At 43.3% G+C, this 22,466-nt stretch overlaps 1 protein-coding gene across 1 annotated transcript in view; it reads right to left on the bottom strand.

Moving 5' to 3' along the window:
- LOC111249113 (uncharacterized) overlaps positions 1 to 22,466 on the bottom strand; it is a 197,410-nt gene that overhangs the window by 52,962 nt on the left and 121,982 nt on the right. The window contains exon 3 of the mRNA XM_022802510.2: positions 15,072 to 15,249. The gene's annotated coding sequence lies outside the window, so the exon portion shown is untranslated. The remainder of the gene's footprint in view (positions 1 to 15,071; positions 15,250 to 22,466) is intronic.

Raw genomic sequence — 22,466 nt, 5'->3', positions numbered from 1 at the left:
AAGGAAATAGAGTTGGATGACTAGCGCGGTGAACTAACACGAGGAACGCGCCATAGATAATCGAAAGGCAGATGGCCACCGACTTTTAGGGCGTATGCGAAACGCATATGAGTATAAGTAGACATTTACACGTAATACGGCGTGCCCTGTTTCACTGAGGCAATGTTCATCGTTACGCTTAACAGTGGTCGTGTGGAGTGCTCATTTATTAATTAAACAGATCAGCCTAGACGAAATAGGCCAAATCAATGAAGAACTTATCAATTAAGTAGTTTTATGGATAACGTTGGATAATCTGATAAAGTAACTGTGTCATTTATCGGATACATAATGAATTACCAATCTAGCATTTCCAATTAGTACGTATAGAAAAATGGTACTCGTAGCTTGTGTGCGGTCGCAAGTGACTATGATTTTTTCGGATTAATTATTTAGTATTTGAACTATCGAGTCACTATTAATCTATTTCTTACAATAATAATGGCCGGCGCGGGCCTATGAGTAGATATGACTAAACTAGGCAGTTCACTGCAATATTTGGCCTTCTCATATCAAAGGGTCCTAACCTATGCTAGCTTCAGGAAGTCATTACCGCTATAAAGCAGCTTCAACCTTTCTCTAAAGTCGTCATTGCAACTTCCTTTCCTTTAGAAGCTATAAACAGTCTGAAACTGGTACCATTATATATCGAAGATTTATGTCCACGTCGGAACAATCTAGAAAAAAAAAAGACAGTGTATGCGGAAAAACGATTTTAACAGGACACCCTCCCTGGAACGGAATTTTCTTCGACATTTAGCTAAATCAGGTATCGGATTTTTGAAATTCTATTTTTACCAAGAACAACTCCCGTAAACACATAAACCTTCGTTTACAAATAGTTCTCCTCGACCACAGGCAAAGCTAATGGCTCCCGACACCTACCAAATACGACACAAGTCGCTCGGTCCGAATCTACTTGACTGAACATTTGACGGCAAAAAGATGCGACCCAGCCCGCAAAAAAATCGACATCAACAACGACAGTGGACCCAACAAAGTGGGATCCGATTGAGGCGGACGGTTGAAGAGAACAAAAGGTCTTCGCTTCAGTAACTTCAGTCCAGCCGAACCGCGCCGGTCCACGCCGAAACTGTAGTAACAGTAGCGAAAATGACAACCTTTACTAAGCCGTTTTCCATTCTTGGCTGTGTCCCGACCATTGCTTCCTTCCCGTTTGGGTAAACGCGGGAGGGGCCAAACAGAGTCGCCAGTTCTAATCGACATAGCAACGACGACTGCGCGAACCCACGTCATTGTAGAAGAACCGAAAAACTAGCTCCCAAGAGTCCAGTAGCAATAGCTCGAACGCAGGACGACTATAACAGAATCACAACTACGGCGCCATGGACCATCGCGTATCGTACGAGGCCGATATGCCGCTACCCGAGCCCTTCTAGACGCGTTGGCTTGCAAGCGCGTAAGCTACGTAGACGCAACAAAAACAAGACGTTCGTGGACAGCGGCGACGACGACTGAGGGAGATAAAGACGTGAACGACAAGAACGAACAAACGTCAGCCGAAAAGAAACAATGGAGGAAAGTCAAACGCGCTCTGGACGGCACTTTGCTCGATTCGTAGAGAGACGTTTCGAGGGTAAGGGATACCTATTAGCTGTATCTTGCGGACAGAGAACTACTGCTTGTCCACCCGATTCGTCCGTCTATTGCAAGAAAAGACAAACGCCACGCAGCGTAAGAGAGGAGCTCAACATTAAACACTGAGAAGTAGCTCGATAGAGTAGTACAACGAAGTGACACGGCATGACACCTTGTCGACGAAACTGTTTCCCTAAGAAGTTGACCACTCAAATGGTTATAGGAACAGGGGTGTCCTTCCTTGCGTGGCTGTTTCGTCCTAGAATCCTAATAGGCTATGTTGTAGGGTGTAATAAACCTTCGGCTTGTGCAGTTGTTAGATATTAACGTAAAGAAGATTTTACGTAAGTGATAAACGAGAATGGAATTAAGCGAGAGACATGCCCAATATACCGCATTAAGATTACGTAGCTAGTTTGCCATGTCTGATTATTATAACTTCTAGTGATTTCTATGAAACCGTTATGTGTTTAGACAAAATAGGTTGTCAACTGACTGGCAACTGAACGGCAAGCAGGCTAATGTTAATATAGGACCGTATTGCAAAAGGCGTCCTTAACAATCCCTCTTAGTCATTTTCGATGTGAGGTAGACAGCTCAAGAAACCGATCGTCAGATAGGTATTCTAAAATGCATGTCCATAAAAAACACATTTGACGAAAACATCAAAAACTATAAGGTGCATTTATATGGCTAGATATCAGTTCTGCCATAAACGGGTGACCTATCTTATGTGTGGTTTTATAGTGTCAAAAATTTCCCATATAGGCACATAATAATGATGCTTTATTATGCTTGTCATAATCTAGAATGGTGCTATTTTCAGTGCTTCAAATGGACCAAGTGGCTGTTTACCGGGACGGTGAGCGATGACTGGAATACGAATTTGAACAATATCGTAATTTACTCGTAAATGATCAGCGTTCCGCTGTAGCTAGCTGAGCTTGCGATTGTCGTTAGCGTTATTGACACCGCCAATTGTACTCTTATCTCTACCACCATACGCTAATGGCGTCCCTAAGTCTTCACTTGGATCAGGTTTGTTATAGTTGATTATAGACGCCGTCCAAGCTTAGCCTTACCAGCAGCTTTACCTGAAAATAGGCACAGTCAGGTATGCCTGTCTAATCGCTGACTGATCTCGATAGGGAAATAGGTAGAAGTCTGATATATTCAAATATAATGTATACTTTCAAAGAGTTCTTTATTAAGGAACACGCAGTAAGATCACTGGTTGAAACGCCGAAGTCATACTCTAGTCTATTTAGATGGGCTTTATTTAAACCCTAGGCCTAAACAGGTACGACTGGCAGTCTAGGAAATGCGACAAAATATCGACTAATCACATCCGTCTAGCCGCCTTCTCATTAACCATTGTAATATCTACAGAATGCGTCCTTTTTTTTGATGTCCTTCACTTGATTTTTTTTTGTCTGTTCCTCTATCGCGTTGATCAATTACAGTTAAACGCATATCCTTCACATCGATTCTACTCAACAGCACCCGCTTGGACATAGGTATAATGGGAATTTTTCTTATCTTTCAAGTTGATTGGATGCGTTCATAACACGCCTGTCACATTCGCTGCCCGGTATGAAAGCATCAGCAGTAACGTGTGCGAGCGAACTCGAGATTATTTAGCGTTTTTACAGGGCCAGTGAACGGATTCGGACGACAGAAAATCGTATCGACAAAGGGCTATAGTCAGAGAGAAAAAGCCTAAGCGCTCTAAATGGAGCAGACCAATCGAAGGCTTCGAGAAACCGATTTCACGTCAGTCAGGCGGCGGGTCTGATGAAGTTGAGGCTCGTTTACTGCTCCCGCAATCGTTGTACTTTGGTGAGAACTGCACGTGTGCGTGTGCGTGTGCATGTGCATGTGCATGTGTATGACAACGTCCGTCTCTTGCGACACATGGACAAGCCAGTTAAATAACACAACTGCCTGCTACCTGCTTATTCCTGCCGACTCGCTGCAGGCTCACTGTGTTCCTATTGTTGTCGTCGCAGATGTTGTCGTCATCGTCCGTACTTCTATTACTTGTAGCCGTCCTTGCTAAGCGGTTCTTAACGGGTATCGCTTTTTAGGACTTGAGCTCGATGTCGTTTGTTGGACGTTGGTAAAAACAGGGTCGAACCTCGGTTAGGCTAAAGCACACCACGCGCCGATACCTATGCTGCGGGCAACAATGAAGACGCAATCGGTATGATGAATACCTTCCTATTCATAGTGAATTGAATCGAACCCGATCCGAAGTTGAATAGGTGACAGTCGGATCGAAGATGCGAGATAGTATTCGATCTGTCGAGCTAAAAGGACACGATTGACTGGCGATTATGACAATGATTGTAATGGTCATAATAAGCGGAGGATTTAGTTTAAGCAAGTGACAACTTGAACCTTTGACAATGTTCGCGAATGGCCACGAACAGCCGCGAACGCATTGTACGTACCATCTTAAGATATCTACTCTGATAGAGTAGGTATCTTAAGATGGTACTATTGACGTGTGAGTGGTGCCCATTAGGTCACTTAAATGGGGTATTGTTTGTAGCGGATTCGGGACCATTTATCTCTGTGAAAAGAGACAGACGTCTGGTAGCGAAGTACAGTCGCCAATACAATAGTTGTCGGACGCTGGTTATGCAGGCTCGAACTTCAGCCCTGACATAAAGATCCTTTATAGTTTAATGGCATTTTCGAATTCCCTGTTAAAGGTTGTCCTTGTTAACGCATGTGATTTCGCTGGATCTGTTTATGTTAAATCTCAACGAACGCATATGGTATGCCGGTTGTCAAAGAAATGGGGGAACAAGCTCTGCCAGCGTCCATATTTGAGGGGTTGTTCTGTATCCTTGCGTGGGGCATGTATCCTTGGCGTGGTGTTAGCCGAGCTTTCGGGCTATACGGTCGCCCTGTTGTGACTCCACAGCTCAACCAAATAGGATGAATATGTTCTTCCGTTCAACATGGACAGAAGGGAACTTCGCGTGTTTGCAAGAAGACTTAATGTTGAGCGATTCTTCTCTCTGTATTTCGACGGTATGTCACGGACTTACCATATTTTAAATTCGGTCGAACAAGCATTTGTAGTAAAGTATCGCGCTGAAACACCATAACAAAGCAGCTCTGAATGAGGATGGAACAACTATCGACTTTTTGGCAGGCAAACGAATCAAAGAGCGTGGGACAGAAGACAGATGTGTCGCATTAAAAAAATGCCTAAATTTAGAACGATACACGGACACATAGTGCTAAATAAGCTGCTCATAGAAGAGTTACCATTTCTATTCATAGCGATTTAAAACCAGCCTCTAAGAGAAGATTGCAAACGATTGCTTGGAATCGTCCAAAAAAAATACAGAATAACTTAACCCACAGCAATATCTGAAAGCAAATTAGGATCCACGAACCTACTTAATAATGCTTTCTTCAACGGCAATTGACAGCGAGGATAACTACTTAAGGTACGGACCATTGTGGATATTATGCAAGCAATCTATGCTCCGCTAGCATGAGATGCCCTTGTTTGCGAAGGGAAGTTCTCCACCGAGACAACTCTGCGAGGCGGCGAGCCACGATGAAGCCATATGAGTCAAAATGGCTAGCAGCTTTAAATCGCTTGTCAGACTAACTTGTGAAACTGGGCGAAGGGGTCTGTCTGCAAAATGTAATCGATGTTGACAGCAAATAAAAAGTGCAAATGACTCCTAAATTTTCAATTTTATTTTGGATCAGTGTTTAATGACATAGTATCAGGGATAAGAAAACAGAAAGGCGCGAAACTTACTAAGCCTAGTTAACATAACGGCATCAAAATGTACCTAGCAGTTTTCTGTCCTAGCTTACTACGCGCATTATACATTTGTTAGATGAACAAATTGCCACAATGTTGTGACGGAGCAACTGTGAAGCATAAAAACGATGCAGTATAAAAAATAAGCCGAAATAAAGGATTAGCAGGCAAACGCATCACGTAAAGTCACCTAGGGTCAGGAAAGCTGGTGCTTCGCAAGGCTTCAATTAAGAAGAGGTGCAACGATCACAAAGACAGCATTTTGTTGAAGCAAAAATATGTCGATAGTATGAAGAGTGGAAAAACATCAAATCTTCATTTTGCGCCAATCCTCCTATAAGTTCGGCTACACTTTAGCGAATCCAAACGGCCCACTCGAACACTGACTGAACTTACTAGCGATGTTTGATCTGATCTGAACATTGCTAGTTCCGTAAATTTGGATACTGGTACTCAATTTCGAACTACTACCTATTTCAGCTGCAGTCGCTGGAGGACTATCGCTGGTGCCGGTTCTCTTTGTCGTTTGTATCGTCGCTATGTAATTACGGATGCTTCTACATCGAATGATAGAAACTGTGAGAGACAAGCATAAAGAGGTGAGGGAACATCAAACGTCAAAGCGCCGCCAATGACGGATGTGACGTGTATTACAACTAGCCGATCAGAGAAGCGGGACAGTACGCGGGAAATGAGGGGTAGGAGGATCAATTGGTGTCCCGCTGTTCGACCTAAGAAAAGTTCAAGCGGATCGTACCAGATCTCCTGTCTAATTTGAGCGGGGCCGTTGGCGACACTGAGACAACTATAGACTAAAATAAAATTGTCTTCGCTTTCCAAAACGAAGCAACCAAAGGTGAGTCACGAGAGTGGTGTCTCCTTCTCTTTACCTCTCGCAGATTTACGGATATGGACGTCGGCTGCAGCTGAGGGAACAAGGCATGTCGACTGACCTAGGCAAGCAGAATTAGCCTGGGCCTGAATCATGCAATTCGGTGGCCAAACACAAATGGCGAGTTAGATGCACCCGGAGACGGAACGAGACCACATCAAAACAAACGACAGCAAAAAAATGAACTACTCATGCTTATCAGGAGTAACTACAGAAATAGTAGCGCCACTATTACCAGTACAGATAACAACAGAAGCTGCCAATAATGCGAAAGACGTTCTTCGATGCGACTGCTCGAGCGCTTCAAGTCGGACGGCATGGGCAGCCGCAGCGATTGGCTAGCGACCCCCCAAATTTGATACCATGGTGCCGATCACCAAAATCAAGTAGATGAAATATATTGATTTATATGCATCACGTACGGTCTACTAATGAATAGTTAAAATGGAGAGGAGAAAATGCCTGACGAAAATATATAGCCGATCTTTTAACGCTACATCTACAGCACAATGTTATACATAAAGTAGAACAGAACTCAAATGATTTCAGCAAAGAGAGCGGGTTTTTAACAGATTTACGTTATTATGAAAGCAGTACCACTGTCAAGTGACGTTTTCAACTGTCAAAAAACTTGCCTCATCCTGTATAGGGAACTTAGAGAGCAGCTAAAGCTGATGGCATCGTTTTCGACGTTCGTCGTAAATTTCAAGCATTGCAGCATCTATCGACAAAACGAAATTTACAAACGAGGGCAAATGAAAAACACTGAAAGTTCGAAAGCGTGCGCACGTAGGGGAGGGGATCGGTAATGATACAACGCCGTCGCCCCATCGTTCGTTATCCTTCGTCGAAATAGAGGATGTTAATGAAAGGAAGAAAAAGCCAAGGCTTCCTCCAAATGTGCTCTCACGCAATTCATGGTTAGTGGAATTACAAATTGCTGTTGAATTTAATGACCCCTAAGTATGGGGGAAAACACTGTAACGCTTCCCCGTGCTCTAATGTCTCAGGTTTGCATGTAACGCGAATTAGCAAGTCATCGAGGCGTTTGGCGTGCAATCTTTAGGTCCCGCTATGAATACCAGCGAACGGCTGGGTACAAAACTGGCCGGACATCGACGGGTGAAGGCGCGCTACGGAAGAGTTGGGCTCTTATTCATCTTTCTCAAGCGAGGAACGTGTCCAGGAATGTTTGAACGATTTAAGTATAGTCGGCCTACCGCGCGCCCTTGTTACTAATCATACGATATTTGACGCATCTTTATAGGTATCTGCCCATGTCTTTTTGCTCCAGCTTCCAGCGCGCGAAGCATAACTATATGGAGCATAGAGTGCACGTAGCAGGACATAAGATCATGTAATATTTAAATAGTAGGACAGCGAGAGAAGCCGGAGCTGGAGGAAATTTTTAAAAAATATACTGTCCGCGAAAGCTGTGACGCGAACAGGTAAATAGGTACTCGTAAATACGGAATAACCGAATAGCATTAACGGACGATTCAGATCATATATATAGATAGGCTGTTTGAAAATCACTGATGTGTAGCTGACATATAATAAGTAGCTTGGGCACTGCTTTTGTGCTCTACATATGCTTTATAACCGACCCTATGCATTATAGCTTACGTTTTTCAGCTGACGGACCTTATGAATTAAGAGAAATAAAAGAGTAAACTAAGACAACTTGAAGAACGGACAAGCAGCTCGTTAATGCAAAGTGTTAACTGCATATCAGCCTTCTAAGTATGGCGCCGCCCTCAAGTTGTGAACGCGGAACGTTCCGCTGACCGTACGAAAGTCCGATCAACGTTTAGCCCGGTTCTGATAGCAAGTTTGTGATTAAGTAACACAAAGTGGAACACCTGACCCCAGTACCCACTACACAGTCGTCACAATTTTGCCCAGAGGCCTAAAAATTTTCGCCGCAGATTACAGGTACATATATTCGTGTACTTATTGAAGTTGTTAAATACTCATCCATTCATCCTCTGAACACTTTATTTGACAGTTTCTAATGATCAGCGGGTATTTCAAATGTCTTCTTGTTTTTACTCTATGTTTTTCTTCTTGTGTTATATTTTACATGATCAGTGTCTTCGATCGGAAACCTAAACGAAATTGAACAAATATCGTCCGAAGTATTATAATAATTGTCCGTTTTTTCTAGTACAGAAGTGGAAGTTAGGCCATAGGCTTTTGCGGTGAAACTGTGCCCCTGGCGAGCTTCGAGTTCATGGCCTGGTGAGTAAATGAAGTACATTATACAACGACAAAACTGCCACAGTGGTTTATGCAGTTAAGACTTTTACCTCTATTCAGGTTCCGCCTGAGTGAAACAGCGATCCATGATCTGAATGTGAATAGGCCCCTCTATCCCACAAAAAGCAGACGACATGATCACTTCCTGCCAATTTCTATGCTAACCGTTTGTGCCGAACAATCTTCTTGGCCTCTCTCTCGTTGCTCCCTGACCCTCCTCGCTGTGTTGCTCTAGTTGAGATTTAAAGTACCGTTTTTACCAACGCCCTCCAATAGGGCTGATCGCATTTCCTGCTCCTATCTCATCATACGGTCAGATTGTCATTCGTCTTGAGCTTTTCTAAAAAAAAAGCAGAAAAAAACCCAATGATATCGCGTATTCTTTCTCTGTTGCGGACGGCTGGCATAGACAGGCAACATCTATCTCGCTTCTGCCCGTTGATAAAGAGTCTCGATGTTGGCTTCTACACGTTACTGCCTTCGAACGGTTCTCATAACGGAGACCCCCGTTATTGAATGGAAGGCCTTACGCTTTCGAAAGGAAGGAGTCGAACAGAACTCCCCGCTACCGGTCGCTTGCTTGCTCGATGGAAGAATTGTAACTCTTGATGTCTAGTTTCTACGTTTTTTTCTACACCCCCACTACCTCACATGTATTTGCTTACACACAACCCTATGATATCAGCATATGCGAGTAGAGGGCCGACTAAACCTCTTACCGCTAGTGATCGTAGAAGAAAATTGTTCGCTAATGCGGCCATCTCCATTTTCGGATCTCTTTTTTTTTGTCGTAAAAAAGGTCAGTTATGACGCATACTTCCGTCATACAGTAAGTTCAGCTAGAATGTGTGGGGTACTGTTTGTCGGTATCTAAGTAGCAGTTAATACGGCAGCAGGCCGTCGAAGGACCAAAAGTTTTTAATTGATGTGTCATTTCTCAGCTTTAGAATTACACGTCATGAGTTATTTATTCAGTCTGCGTTATTTTGTCCCATACTTCTTTCAGATCTAGTAGAATTTCAAGTCATTAGAGAAATAATTTATTATTGATTTTTGTCCTTTTATTCTTCGATTGCTTACAGTCAGACATTCTATTCAGATAAAAAAAAAAAAACTTTCTTTGCTCTATAGGGCTGTTGTCATTGTCTTGGCCTTTCAGAAACTAGAAACCAATACGTTGGACATTAAGTATAGGTGGGTTTGAAACACCGACCTTTTGCCGAAGCCAAAAAGTTACGGAAACGACCCGAAAAATGTGCTTCATGCATAGTGGGAATTTCATAGCTGAAAGATGTAGGCTCATTTAACAATCAGCCTTCTTTAAAGATAACTCAAGGCGATCCTCGGCAAATTTGCCCAATAAACCAAGTGGATACCAATAATTTTTCAACGATCAAATAATAGAGCGTCAAATTCATGATACCTAAAGGCCTATTGTTATGCAAAAGATGGCACCCATGCTCAATGTGCCAGGATAGCACAGCGCTGTAGCATTCACGTGAATCGTTGTTTGTACAATAACAAAAAACACAATTTTGGTTGTCCTTTGAGTAAAATAACGATTTTAATAATCGAAGCATTTGGCAGGCTGCAGGCTCAGATCTAATCGACATAGTTAACACAGTCAAATCAACTAAATTAATAGCTGACATCGACGACTGGTCGAGGAAGCGGCCTCGATTTCATTACCCATCTGCACATAACAGCCTTTGGCCGTTGACCGATAAGGCGTTACTGCTCGAGCCGCCACACGAGAGTACCGGGGGCGCGATCGCCACACAATCCAATTGATTCTGTTTCACGTACAGACCCATACCGATAGCTTTCGAAAATGGTAGACGCCGACGGTTAGCCAAAGCTAATGCAAACTTCTACTGCTAAACTGATACTCATCCACTATGCTCACGGAAGAAGGTGTGAAGCACTAACGATTTGGCACGTAGAGCTTTTACGAGAATTTCGGTCGATCACTGGCTGCATGGCCTGCGTCAGCCGCGGGTGGTACGTGTGACCAAATTCGTCCATCATCGCCCATTTTGTCGTTCCGCCCGTTACTAAATTGATTGAGGCTGGCCACGGCCTCGCGCCCGTTATTATCTGCTCCATGATTATAACATCGAGACGTGGTCATCGTCGTCTTCTCGACAACAATCGTAGTTAGTGGCCTGTATTAAGTATCAGGTAGGCAGCATCAGGGTGTCCGTGGACGTGTGAAAGGGGGGGGGGGGGGGACGACGACGACGACGACGACAGGTAGAAAGAAGCAACGGAGATAAATTTAGTGGCTGCGGGAAAGGCATCATCGTAACAACAACAACAGCAGCAGAAATAAACACTGTTATAATAGGCTTTGTGCTTCGTGCTGTGCAGTGGAATTATCACCAGCCAGCAGCATTACGACCGCTGCTGCTGATACTTTGAGCATCGTCTTTCATAGCCCTTAAGCAACGTCCCAATCAAAGTCAGCGCCTCTCTAATCGCATATGGACACACGAACTTGTTGAAGATTTGCAACACTCGAGCAGGCGGTGATGTTCACGCCTGCCCATCTGAGCATCCGTAAGAATTAATAAAAGTGAAGAACAAACAAACGGCGCGAAAAGGCTTTCGATCCGAAGACGCGTAGCAGTTGTCGGGGCAAGCTTAAGAACAAAGCTGACGATGCGATCGCAAATATTGAAAATTCTTTGTCAAATGTTATTGTTTTTGCCTGCTTCGCTGTTATTACGCTGTTAGCGATGCTACGCGCTCAGACACATACGGACACCCGCGCCACCGTATCGACAAACAAACGAACACGATGCCGGTACGAGGCGTGTTTCAGATATTTGATAGTGTTACGACGCCAAAAGCTCTACGTGTATCCGAATAGAGTAAGAAAATAATGGTGGTCACGAGCAAATCATCGAGGGTCTATCAACGGGTTATTGGATTGTGATAAATAGTAATCTAGACCCCCGTAGATCATGTGCAGTAGACGAAGTGGACGACAACTATTATATAATTGGATTGATAATGGTTATGCTTACCGCACTGATTTTAGTTTACCTAGAAGGATTTGTATTGTGCGTCTATTTCGTGCCAGAGGGTGAGTTCCATTAAATCCCAAAACGACTCTTACTGTGAAAAAAGGAACGCGTTAGTATTTGGCGTATTTCGAGAAAATTGCAGAAAATATGTTAAATCACAGCACTGCATCATATATGTCATAATAGCATATATTAAGATTTACGTAGGCCTTATTGAACGAAACATTAGTCTAGGTTCACTTGCGAACGACGCGATTCTGCTTTTTCGATCGAAGGACCACCAATACTAGGCCAATTGTCGGCTTCATAAATGGTTAAGTGTAGTTAACTAGGCTCTGCAGTTCGGACTTCGTATGTACATCTGTGAACTTTACTCGTGTTTTTTGTCCGCAAATGACGGTAAAAGTCAGCATTTAATTATCACAAAAAGTAGATATTAAGAGCAGTTATTTACGAGTCGTTTAGCCGCCATATGTAACTTGGAAATCTATAACGAAAATTACCATTCGCTGCACTGCTAGAATAATTTCCAATTGATTGAAATTGTTTTCAAGGCACCGATACGACGTACCGAATATGGGGTAGACTGAAAGGTTATAATATTTCCCTTGATTCCATTCAGCTTACGTTTGAATGCAAACAATGCACGATCTGTGTTCTACATATAAAAGTCGATTGTGCCTAAAGACGTCCCGAAACATGCACGCAGATAAACGCTTCCTAACCCACTTTTGCCCTTAACGGTCATTTTTTATAAGCAATTCTTGCTATCGATGCCACCTATGCTTGATATATTGGAGCCAGTATTTGGCACGATGTGTGTATTGCACGCTCTTGAATTTTATTATCAATATCTACCCAATCGAGGATTTCGTTTCAAGCCATACGTCTTCGATGGTAGAAACGAACAAGGTATGCATTCTACATAATACAATAAAAACACACAAGATTAGCTGTGGAAATTTGAATGTTACAAGTGATCTACCTCGCCCGGACGAGACGACGCTACATAAATCGTATACGTATAATGTTTCACGTGATCCTCTACGCTGATGCAGGCTTCGACGCTGACTGGGTCAGCCAAGCAGTTAGCGAGCCGGGCAGTTCGTCATCTGCTATAGACATTTGGGAGCCTCCCAACACCTTAACGTTATCTCGTATCTTCGAACATGCTCACATAATTGTTAATGTATTCGTAAATAATTCCAAGTACATTTATTATTATTCTGTACACCGCTGATCTTGCCAGCTTGTCCTGCTGCTGCTGTTACCGTTTTTATTTCACGTCATTTTTCCTTTGCCGATATGTTTTTTCGATCGAGGCGCCACGAACACGAATAGGGTATCTCGCCATCGTCGTCTACGTCCAGATGATTATTACGATAAACAGTATCAAATTCTGCTCTCTTCCTGCTGTTGCCGCCGCCGCCGCTGGCGCAGCACAACACAACCCTACGGCTTGACTTTCTCCCTTGTGAAGCCCTGTTGGCTCGCAGCTGTTCCATTCCCTAAAGATCGTACAATATCGGCTATGTCGCCGACAGTTAAGTTGACAACAACAGCAGAGCCATTTACAGGAAACAATGATGTTCCTCTGGCTCATCAGAACCTTAGACTTTCTGCCCAGTTCATCCTGTCGAACCAGCCGCAAGCCAAGCTGACGCGACCGACCCCACACCGGCAACAGCCGATGACCAAGAAATACTGACCTGTCATCACGTGTATCTATTATAGCGTTGAGTAAACAATTAAATGTTTATATTATGATCTTGACAAGGTCCCAACTGGCTGGCTACCGCTGAGTAGCTTATCATTTCGTTGCTGTTATTCTGTTGTCTTAGTGGCCGTAGATTTTGTTTTGACAAACGTGTAGACCTTATCGCGCAGGCTATCAAACCTGTTCGCAGGAAAAATCTTCCCTCGAGACGCGCTTCTACTGTTGCTAACGTCGCCGATGCTTGCTGACGACCGTGCAAACATCTTTCGGGTGTAGAGCTTGCTCGTGAAGACACCAACTTTCTATCGGTTTACTCCGTTTAGCTAATGCTGCCTTTCATGAGTCTTCACTGAACGACGCTTTGAATATATTTTGAACAGCAGAGATGGTGATAGTTTGAAGAATTACTACAGATCGTATGGGCACACTGATAGTCTAGTGTCGATGCTCGCATGTCGTTGACCATACTGAAACGGAACACTACGTAACCTAATCAATAAGCGTTATCGCTTATGCGATCGTGCTGAAAAGCCAGAAAGATCGTGTTGATAGGACTTTCGTTGGCTACCTGAAGCAAGCGATTAGAGGAGGTCTATACAGCTAAACTCAGCACGCACATGCCGGCAGAACGCTAGTGGCCAATGGAGGCATCCTTCACAGGGTGATAGAACTATTTAAATGCTATTAAAATCAGATCTCACAATCGTACGGTATCACAGCTACGGTTTTCTCTCATCAGAAGCTTTCACTTGGGTCTTATTGGCCACGTCGTAGTCGAAGTCAGGGACAAATGTAAACACGCATACTGCGAGCAAGGAGTCTAATGAATATTAGAAACTTACGAAGTTGAAAAAACATTGGCTTCTAAAGGTACCGAAATATTATTCCGCTTTTGATTCTCGCTTCCATTGGCGTCCATTTTTTTTACAACACATTAAGAGAAGAAAGTCCCCGTGATACGTTACTGGGTAGTTGCCATAGTTGCCTGTTCATTTTAGACACACATTGTGAACTGGGCTCGAACCCGGGCAAAAGCACATTTCATTTCGTGCTGGGAGTCAGTCGTCTGATCGAAAGTCCAGCGGCGATACCGAGAAACAAACTCGAAACACCGCGGAACAACTTGACGTTATTAGTCTACGGAGTATAAAAATTCTACAACCGATCCGCAGCAAGAGATGTATTTTCTGTGGAAAAAAAAACTAGACAGAAGATTATCTTTTGCGGATATACTTTGTCAGTTAAAAAAGTAGTTTTTTAATCACCTAAAATTTTTTGTAATATTATATATATAAAGAATGCCGGTTAGCAGAAGTTGTTTTTTTCAAAATCGCCATGAACGGGGTGACTGACAAAACGGGGCTTGTTTTTTAAATAAATGTTCGAATATAGTTTGATATATCTTCGTCAATAGTAGAACATCTTTGAGAATCATCACTGAGATTTATTGAAAAGACGTTTGTCGAAATCCAATTATCATCCCCACTTCTATTGAACTTGATCTAGAAATACTGGCATTAACAAAAGTGTATCTTAGGTTAATGAATTGTTTAAAAGCTGATTGAAACCAGAGACAAATAACATTTCACCCACACCGTATATATCGCCTCGAGCGCTCGTGGCGTGTATGTTAGGCGTACAAAAACGCCCACACAGACGTTACTATGATTTTACAGTGTAGACATTACAACTGCTCATGTCACCATTTTACCAGTTTCCAGTTGCTGCCCTAACTATTACCGGTGCAATTGTTTGAATCGCATGCGATGTACTGATGACTCATCCAAGACCGTGTGAAGCGTTCTGCTCATCATCGCTCTCTTGGGTCGGTGCTGGTCCCTTGGCTGACGGAGGGTCGTCAGGGCGAAGGTCGATGAGCTCAGGCGCCTGTGCGTGGCCATGCACAGCCTCGTTGAGCCTGCAAGCGTCATTCGAGTTCGCCGTAGTGCCAGTTCTTATGCTGCGTCTATTGCTGTTGGGGTTAGTGCAAGCGCTCTCGCTATTACCAAAATGGCTAAAGCTATCAAATCGGTCAGCAGTTGCTGACCGTCTGCCACGCTGCTTTTGCCTACTAAGTCAATAGGAGAAAAGAACGTGCAATGTTAAAACGTATTCGGAAGGATAGGCAAGCATCCTGATTAGTCGAAGACATTGATCGCGTCAGCAAAATAGTGGAAAGGTAGACGATAGTAAACGCTAGGACCAGTAAAAAGGTAATAACCATAGCCATCACTAGTTATAGTGTTTAAAGGCTAGAGACAGTTGCAAGACTTAAGTGTAGCAACTGAGGAAGCAAAACAATAAGAAAATCGTGGACAGCGAAAACGAACGCTACTATAGAGAAAAGTTTCGATGTTGATGATAGAAGTAAGCCGAGTAGAACTAAGAAACATTCCGTCTATGCCGGCCCATCATACTGTGATGATTACCTTGTGTGGGTGTAGTTGCTAGAAGAATGGCTTGCATTGGTTATTTTTTTACAGGAAAAATGTATGTGTGTGACGTTTCAGTAAGTTTAAAGGCACGTGCTGTTCGGTGCACTCAAATTATCCACCCGTCTACCAGTTGGCAGGGTTCGAGCTGGCGTATCAGTGACCTTTTGAGCAAGCGATAGTAATGTAGATAGCGAAATAGTAATCCTTCGTACATCAGCTAACTCTGATGAAGAGGCAGGTTTCCTTCTGGGTTAGCGATTACGGGATAAGGTAAGGGGTGCCTTGTTTTGGATATATATTCCCAAGCCAGTCACGTCGAGGAAACTCACACACTGATGAGCATGAGATGACATTTTACCCCTTTGTACCCCACCAGCGTGCTTCAATGGGAGTCGGCACGGCAGGACGCGTGAGTCGCCACCACTGCTGCCGTACGACGACTCTATTGCATCGGTGAAATCCACCCGTCTAGGAAGGATTCACCAGCATTAAGAGTATAGCGAATACAAACGCCACACAGCAGAACGTCTGCTATTTCAAACGTTCCCTACTGCCCGTCTCCTCCCGAGAAGGGGACATCGGTGAAGGGGATGTTTAGTCCTGGGTTGCCTCATTGGGGGGCAAACTCACATTGCTTCCATGTCCTCACGTCGTCGGGAAATACCCTAACATGGAAATTTGCATAGTATTCAAGTATTTCATTACGAATCAACTACTATCTCGTATCTTGAAAATTGTCTCTAGTAACAGCGACGGGTCGAGCACTGAGTAAACCCAACTGGGCGGAACAAGATTGCTTCTGAATTTCAAATAAATTATTTCCATTTGGTATACTGCAAAAGCAGCAGAACGGAACGGCCCAGAAAGCGACACGAGAAGCATGAAAATGTTACATTAGTATTAGTTAGAGGATTGAAAAATGGGGCGTAAATCGCTGCACGTGATACTGTCGAGGGAAATTTGCATCCTAAAAGTCCATTTTGTTATAACGTGCCGAAGTGTGAGCAATATGCACACCATGATGTATAGTCTTAATTATTCCATCAATAAATTGTGCCATACATAGTGCGTAAATATGTACAGCCACATATGGTGGGCAGTACGTGACCTTAATAGCCAAGCACGGTAACTACTCTATAATGGTATTTCACGTTTTGCCTTGTATGCATTATAGAATCTGAGTGGATGATTCGGTCTTTTTCTTTTCTCACTAGCAGAAGAAAACCAGACGTGATATGTTTGACAATGTTGTGTCGCCTCTCTGTAAATGCTTAAGATGACGTCCCATCAAGCCCTTTTTAATATAGTTGGTAATCCAACTAACTTTCATTGCTCTGTTAGTTCTCTAACAAAACAAACAAATTCTTCAATCAAGCATGGCTTTCGATAACTGCGAAGGATAGTTCCGAATACACAACAGGGACCGCTATGAGTTGGTGTGTGTGTATTGATGTACGCATATGTTCTTCAGCGTCGCAGGTAACATTCAAACAAAGAAAAGTCGAAGGCCACTAAAGGCGTCGGCGCGGCTTTGAACTAGCTTCTCACCGCTGTCTGACCAATGCAGATAGACAAAGAGATTATCTCTTTCGAAAATTAGCCAGCTCAGCTCCTTAAATGCGTATGTTATAAAAAATTGAAAATCATTTGTACAGTCATACATGCTAATAAATGTTCTTGCAAAAATCAACGAAAATAAAAACATTGCCCACGCAAGCGTGGGCTATTTTTTTTTACACCGGCCCATCTGACCTATCTGCTGTCGAACGACGGTTGCACTTACCACCATAGGCATGATCACTGTTGACAAGCTGGTTTGTAAGATCCGCATCTTCGCTAACACGTGTTCACACTCTGGCATATTCAGTCAGACGTCGACACGATCGGTGCCCTGGCACAATTTGGATCTATTAGTATCAAAAAGGATCAGGATGATGTATCGTTTCGAACCGCAGAAACAGATTGGATATCGTCTAGGCTAGACGCGTTTCGGCGCATTGCTACGGCTTGTACAATACAAACAACCAAAACCGAGCGCGATTGACCACCGTTATGTTCCTTTGACCGATGGTTGATGGTGGCGAAACTGTTTCACGAACAGATCATCTCGTACATGGGACAATTACGATTTACCAAAACCGCAATCAGCATCTCAGTAGGTACGGATTATTCGAGCACATTTCCGTTTAACGATGCCTGCCTCAATAAGATTTTATTGATGTTTTCATACAGGAAACGGACGCACGTACACGCCGCTAACAAGCGACCGACTTAGAGGAGTACACAAATGGGAAATTTAAAATGTTCGTACTTTTACAAGAGACCTGGGTACCGCCTATCGTTATTTCTTTGCCGGTTAAGTAGAGTCGTTTATCTGTAAACGTGTCTCGTTTTTGTTAACTTACAGCGTAACTTTTTGGCGGGTACGCGGACTTGATACTATTATTTACTTCGCGTAGCCTTATATTGGCACAGTAGTCATGATCGATTATAGCCTGTTTGGTTACCACCGGAGTCGTTCTTGAAAGATTGCTATCAGGGGACGATAATCAAGAATGGATAGAATGGGAAGTTAGCATCGCGAATCGTATTAACTTTATATTTCCGGTATATAGCACCTAGTGACTACAGCTGTGGTCCATCAGATTAAGGCTTTTAGCAAATTTCCGTTTCAGTCGAAAGCATCCAGTACTGTGTAGAACCTTTTGCGGGCAATTGTCACTCGTTAGATGTGGAGTGATACAGCGTGTGACTGTCGACTTCACGTACTTCGATAGAAGCCTCGCTCTAAATACCAGAGAAAAATTGGCCTGCCTATTTGGCCTGCCTATGACCGTCCCACACGCACAGAGATACCTGCGCCTCTCCAACCTAATGAATGATGATGAATACGCGGCGTTTTTAGCTTTCCAATCATCTACCACCAGTCACTACAAAATGCTCCTCTCGTAATTGCTATTGTCGAACCACTTATTGTTGCATTTCTCGCGCACGACTCGGACTGCGTTTGCCTCGGCTGCTAGCGCGGCCGCTTCTGTTGATCTATATCATCAGATCGGGGTTAAACGCCAATGCCGACCCGGGTCATTAAATGTACATAATACATTCGAGCGGCTTCATACACACAACAATATGGGCACCATCGCATTACACACATTACATAGTGCATTCACGCAAGTTTATACGGCATAGAAACCGATGGACCTTGTCGTTTTTGTTTTGTACGGAAAAATAGCTAGACGGCCAGGCTCGTTCGCTCACGGTTTTACAGTGCACACAGGCCAGCAGCGGGGCACGCGGAGGTACAACACAACGCTGACAAATGCTGCTAATCAACAGCAATCGCACATGACGGTCACCGCCCCTGATGTGATCTCCAGTTGAAAATGTAATGTCCAGTTAAATGAGTCCTAACACATGAAATGAGTAAAATAAAAGACGTCGGTAGACATTATTGCCGCGGCAGTACGATGACAACAACAACAACAACAACGACAACTGATATATTCAGTATTACTATTTCTGCTAAGATCAATATGCCGCCCTCCTTTGACTGTTGACGTTGCAATACAGGATAATGAAAACCGCCATGCTAGCCAACGACGACCATGAAGTCGTTGACCACGTTACAAGTCACCGCCACTATCGAGTCCGCCGTTAGCGGCGCAGGGACAGCGGGCAAATACGTTTACTTGCCTCATTTTCGTCGCTGCTGCTCGAACAGCTGCCGTACCGATCCTCTACTCGGGAGTTAGCGCTACAGCTATCCGCCACTGACGCTGAACGTCTTAGTGGCTTCAGCAGCGGCGGAGGAGGCTTTTGGTTGAACAAGTGCGAAGCACAAGCTTTGAGGCGGCCGCTGCGGGCCCCCACACGACCGCTTACCCCACAGAGGACTACGTCGGCACGCTCCCACAGCACGCGCATACATACATACGCGTATACGTTCGTGTTTCATGTACGTGGCAACATTTGCAAAACGAGATGGGCCGGCTAAAGCACGATGTTGTTAGCTAAAGCACTACGTTGGTGCTTTTTTTTTGCTGCCTCTGCGGCAATCCCGTTGCAGATACCCGGTGCGTCACACAGCTCATTGAGCGAATATGTATAACAAAGCAATCACGATCAAAATGTTCTGTCAAGAACAGTCATACAACAGGGAACAACATGAACACATAGACATTCAGGTAATAATAACAGCAATGTAATAGCGATGACAAGTGGCAAGCAAACCGCTATATAGGATAGTTCACGGTAGGTTTGGGTAAAAATACGCTCTAGACGATAAAGAAGAAAAACGCATCGAGGTATCTGGATTTATTATCAACACGTACTGCTATGACTGCTGTTGGCTCCATGGATATATACATATGTACAGATTGACATGCACACATAGCTCAATCGAGACGGACTATCACACTGCAGTGCGGCCAGTCAACCAGCAATGGCAGCAACTTTTCCGCAATAAGGTTTTCAACTAATTCTTATTTTTAGCTATCTTTTGCTATCGAAATTAAAAATATCCCGTTTTCCTTTTGATCGAATTGTTCAAGCTGTCAAAATTCGGGTTTGAATTGAGGGGTTCTGAGCTGACAGAGGTAACCTTAGATGGGGTGGTTCTAAAAGGCAAACAAGCCTCAACGGAATCATTGTTTCCTGCCTTTTTCGTTTTATCATTAGGCTGCATACGATGGTCTTTTGATGCACGATACGATTAAATTTTCACACAGTTCGTGGAACTCTAGCGGCAGTTTATTTCTAGAAACTTTCTAGTAAAGAATTGAAATCAGGTAAACAATATTAGTAGGAGTGAGCTATCTTTTTTTTTTCTTTTTTTTTTTTTGTCTCTTCTCGACCCCATACCCCTCATGGCCCTGAGAGAAACTCACTTCGTCTCTCCTCGTTTCCGCTTCATTTTGCCTTAGTTACTAGGTGCGGGTGACAAACTTGTTTTTTTCTTTCTTTACCTTTTTGTATCCAATGTCTTACGGTGAATTGTAAATCACCGATCCCCTTTTTCATTTCATTCTTCGCCTCGTTACGCTAGACGTGGCGAAAAGATCGGCAAAGCTAGTTTACCGCGGTATGACCACATCAAGCTAAGAACAGATTCTTCAAGGCACTATTGGGGGGCGGAAGCGGTTGCACAGCAAACAACAATAAAGAGACACTGTATGTGGGTGTACATAGAGAAATCTTTCTATCTATCTCCGCGATCGTACGCGTGTGTACGCATTAAATGTAGTTTTATCTCGAAGAACCCTAGACAAATAATAACACATATAGAAAAAATGGCAATTTAACCTGTACATCCACATGGTATAATCAGCTTTATATATAGACTCACGTAGTTTCAAGTCGGCCAATATAGTAGCCAAGTGGATTCAATCATTGTTTTTCTCATACCCACAGTGTAGCGTACACCGACGCCGCGGTGGACAAGATGTCCAATGGCTGCGAATTGATACAGCACTAGTCTGGTCAGGACATCGTTTGCAGGCCGCCGTGACAAACAATGGAAAAAAAAGCTTACAGATCGGAGCATCTGGCCGATTGGTGGACAAGGAGTGCTGCAACGAACATCAATGAACGACGAACCGATAAAGTGAAGGCGGAAGGCAGCCGTCTAAGTATTCATAGCCCAGATGACGTGTGTCGCCGCCGAGATGTAAAATACATTGCACATAGGTGGCTGGAAAATACGAGCTCTGGAGTCGCAACAGGTGGTCCGCTATTTGATGGAATTAGAAGCCAGATTCACGGTAACCGCATGCTTTGTCATGTGGTTTTTTTTTTTTTCTTTTCTAATTATATCTATACGCGTGAAGCTGAAATCTCTTTTGCTCAGCAATATACAAACAATATTTAGACATAACAAAGCATTAAACGGTTAGAATTTGCTATCAAGAGCGTATCGTAAAGCGGTGCGTGTTTCACCATCTTCATATGCCTTTAAAATACAGTTCTTCTACACGCGTTTCAACACACTGCCACAAACGACTACCGCAAACAATAATATGATGCGCACGAAAACATCAACAATAACAAAACTGAAGTAAATTCGGTTTAATATTTTTCCATACAGTGATTCCGATCTATTGCTCTCATTTGTCCTGATACTGCGTTACTCTATTTTACGACGTTGATTATAAAGGCTGATGGCCTATGTTCGATTAAAGTTACCATGATCGACAATGGCGGTGCTAAACAACAAAAGACAGCATTTTCTCCAAAAAAATGTTTGTGATACGCATCTATATTTACCTAGACCTGTTAGCTGCAGGATGAACGTGATTTTTTTCTCGTTTATGTTAATTTTTTTTCTATGTCGGTCTTTGGCCCATTTTTAAATTTTACCTTCGATGAAATATCTTTATTTTGTCCAGCACGACGTAAACTCGTTTACGCTGTACGGGATAATGGACCGCAAGCGGGATCTTTGTAAAGAATAGCAGATTTTAAAGACGCATAGGAGGAATCGGGCAGTGCTTAGTAGACTACGAACATTTTACATGGGACATTCTAAAGTTTAATTAGCTTCTATTCAATTAAAACAAGCCTTTGAAAATTGTCTAGAACTAGTACCATATTGCTGCATCCTTGCTCTAATGCTGACCGGACACCTTAGATTCTGAGTCTCAGTATATAGGGCGTAATCTAGGCAAAATTAATTGTATGTGCCCGGGCTGCGAATAAATTA

Source organism: Varroa destructor, unplaced genomic scaffold (genome assembly GCF_002443255.2).
Source record: "Varroa destructor unplaced genomic scaffold, Vdes_3.0 BEIS01000004.1, whole genome shotgun sequence".
NCBI lineage: Eukaryota > Metazoa > Arthropoda > Arachnida > Mesostigmata > Varroidae > Varroa > Varroa destructor.
This window is presented reverse-complemented; position numbering and strand designations above follow the sequence as displayed.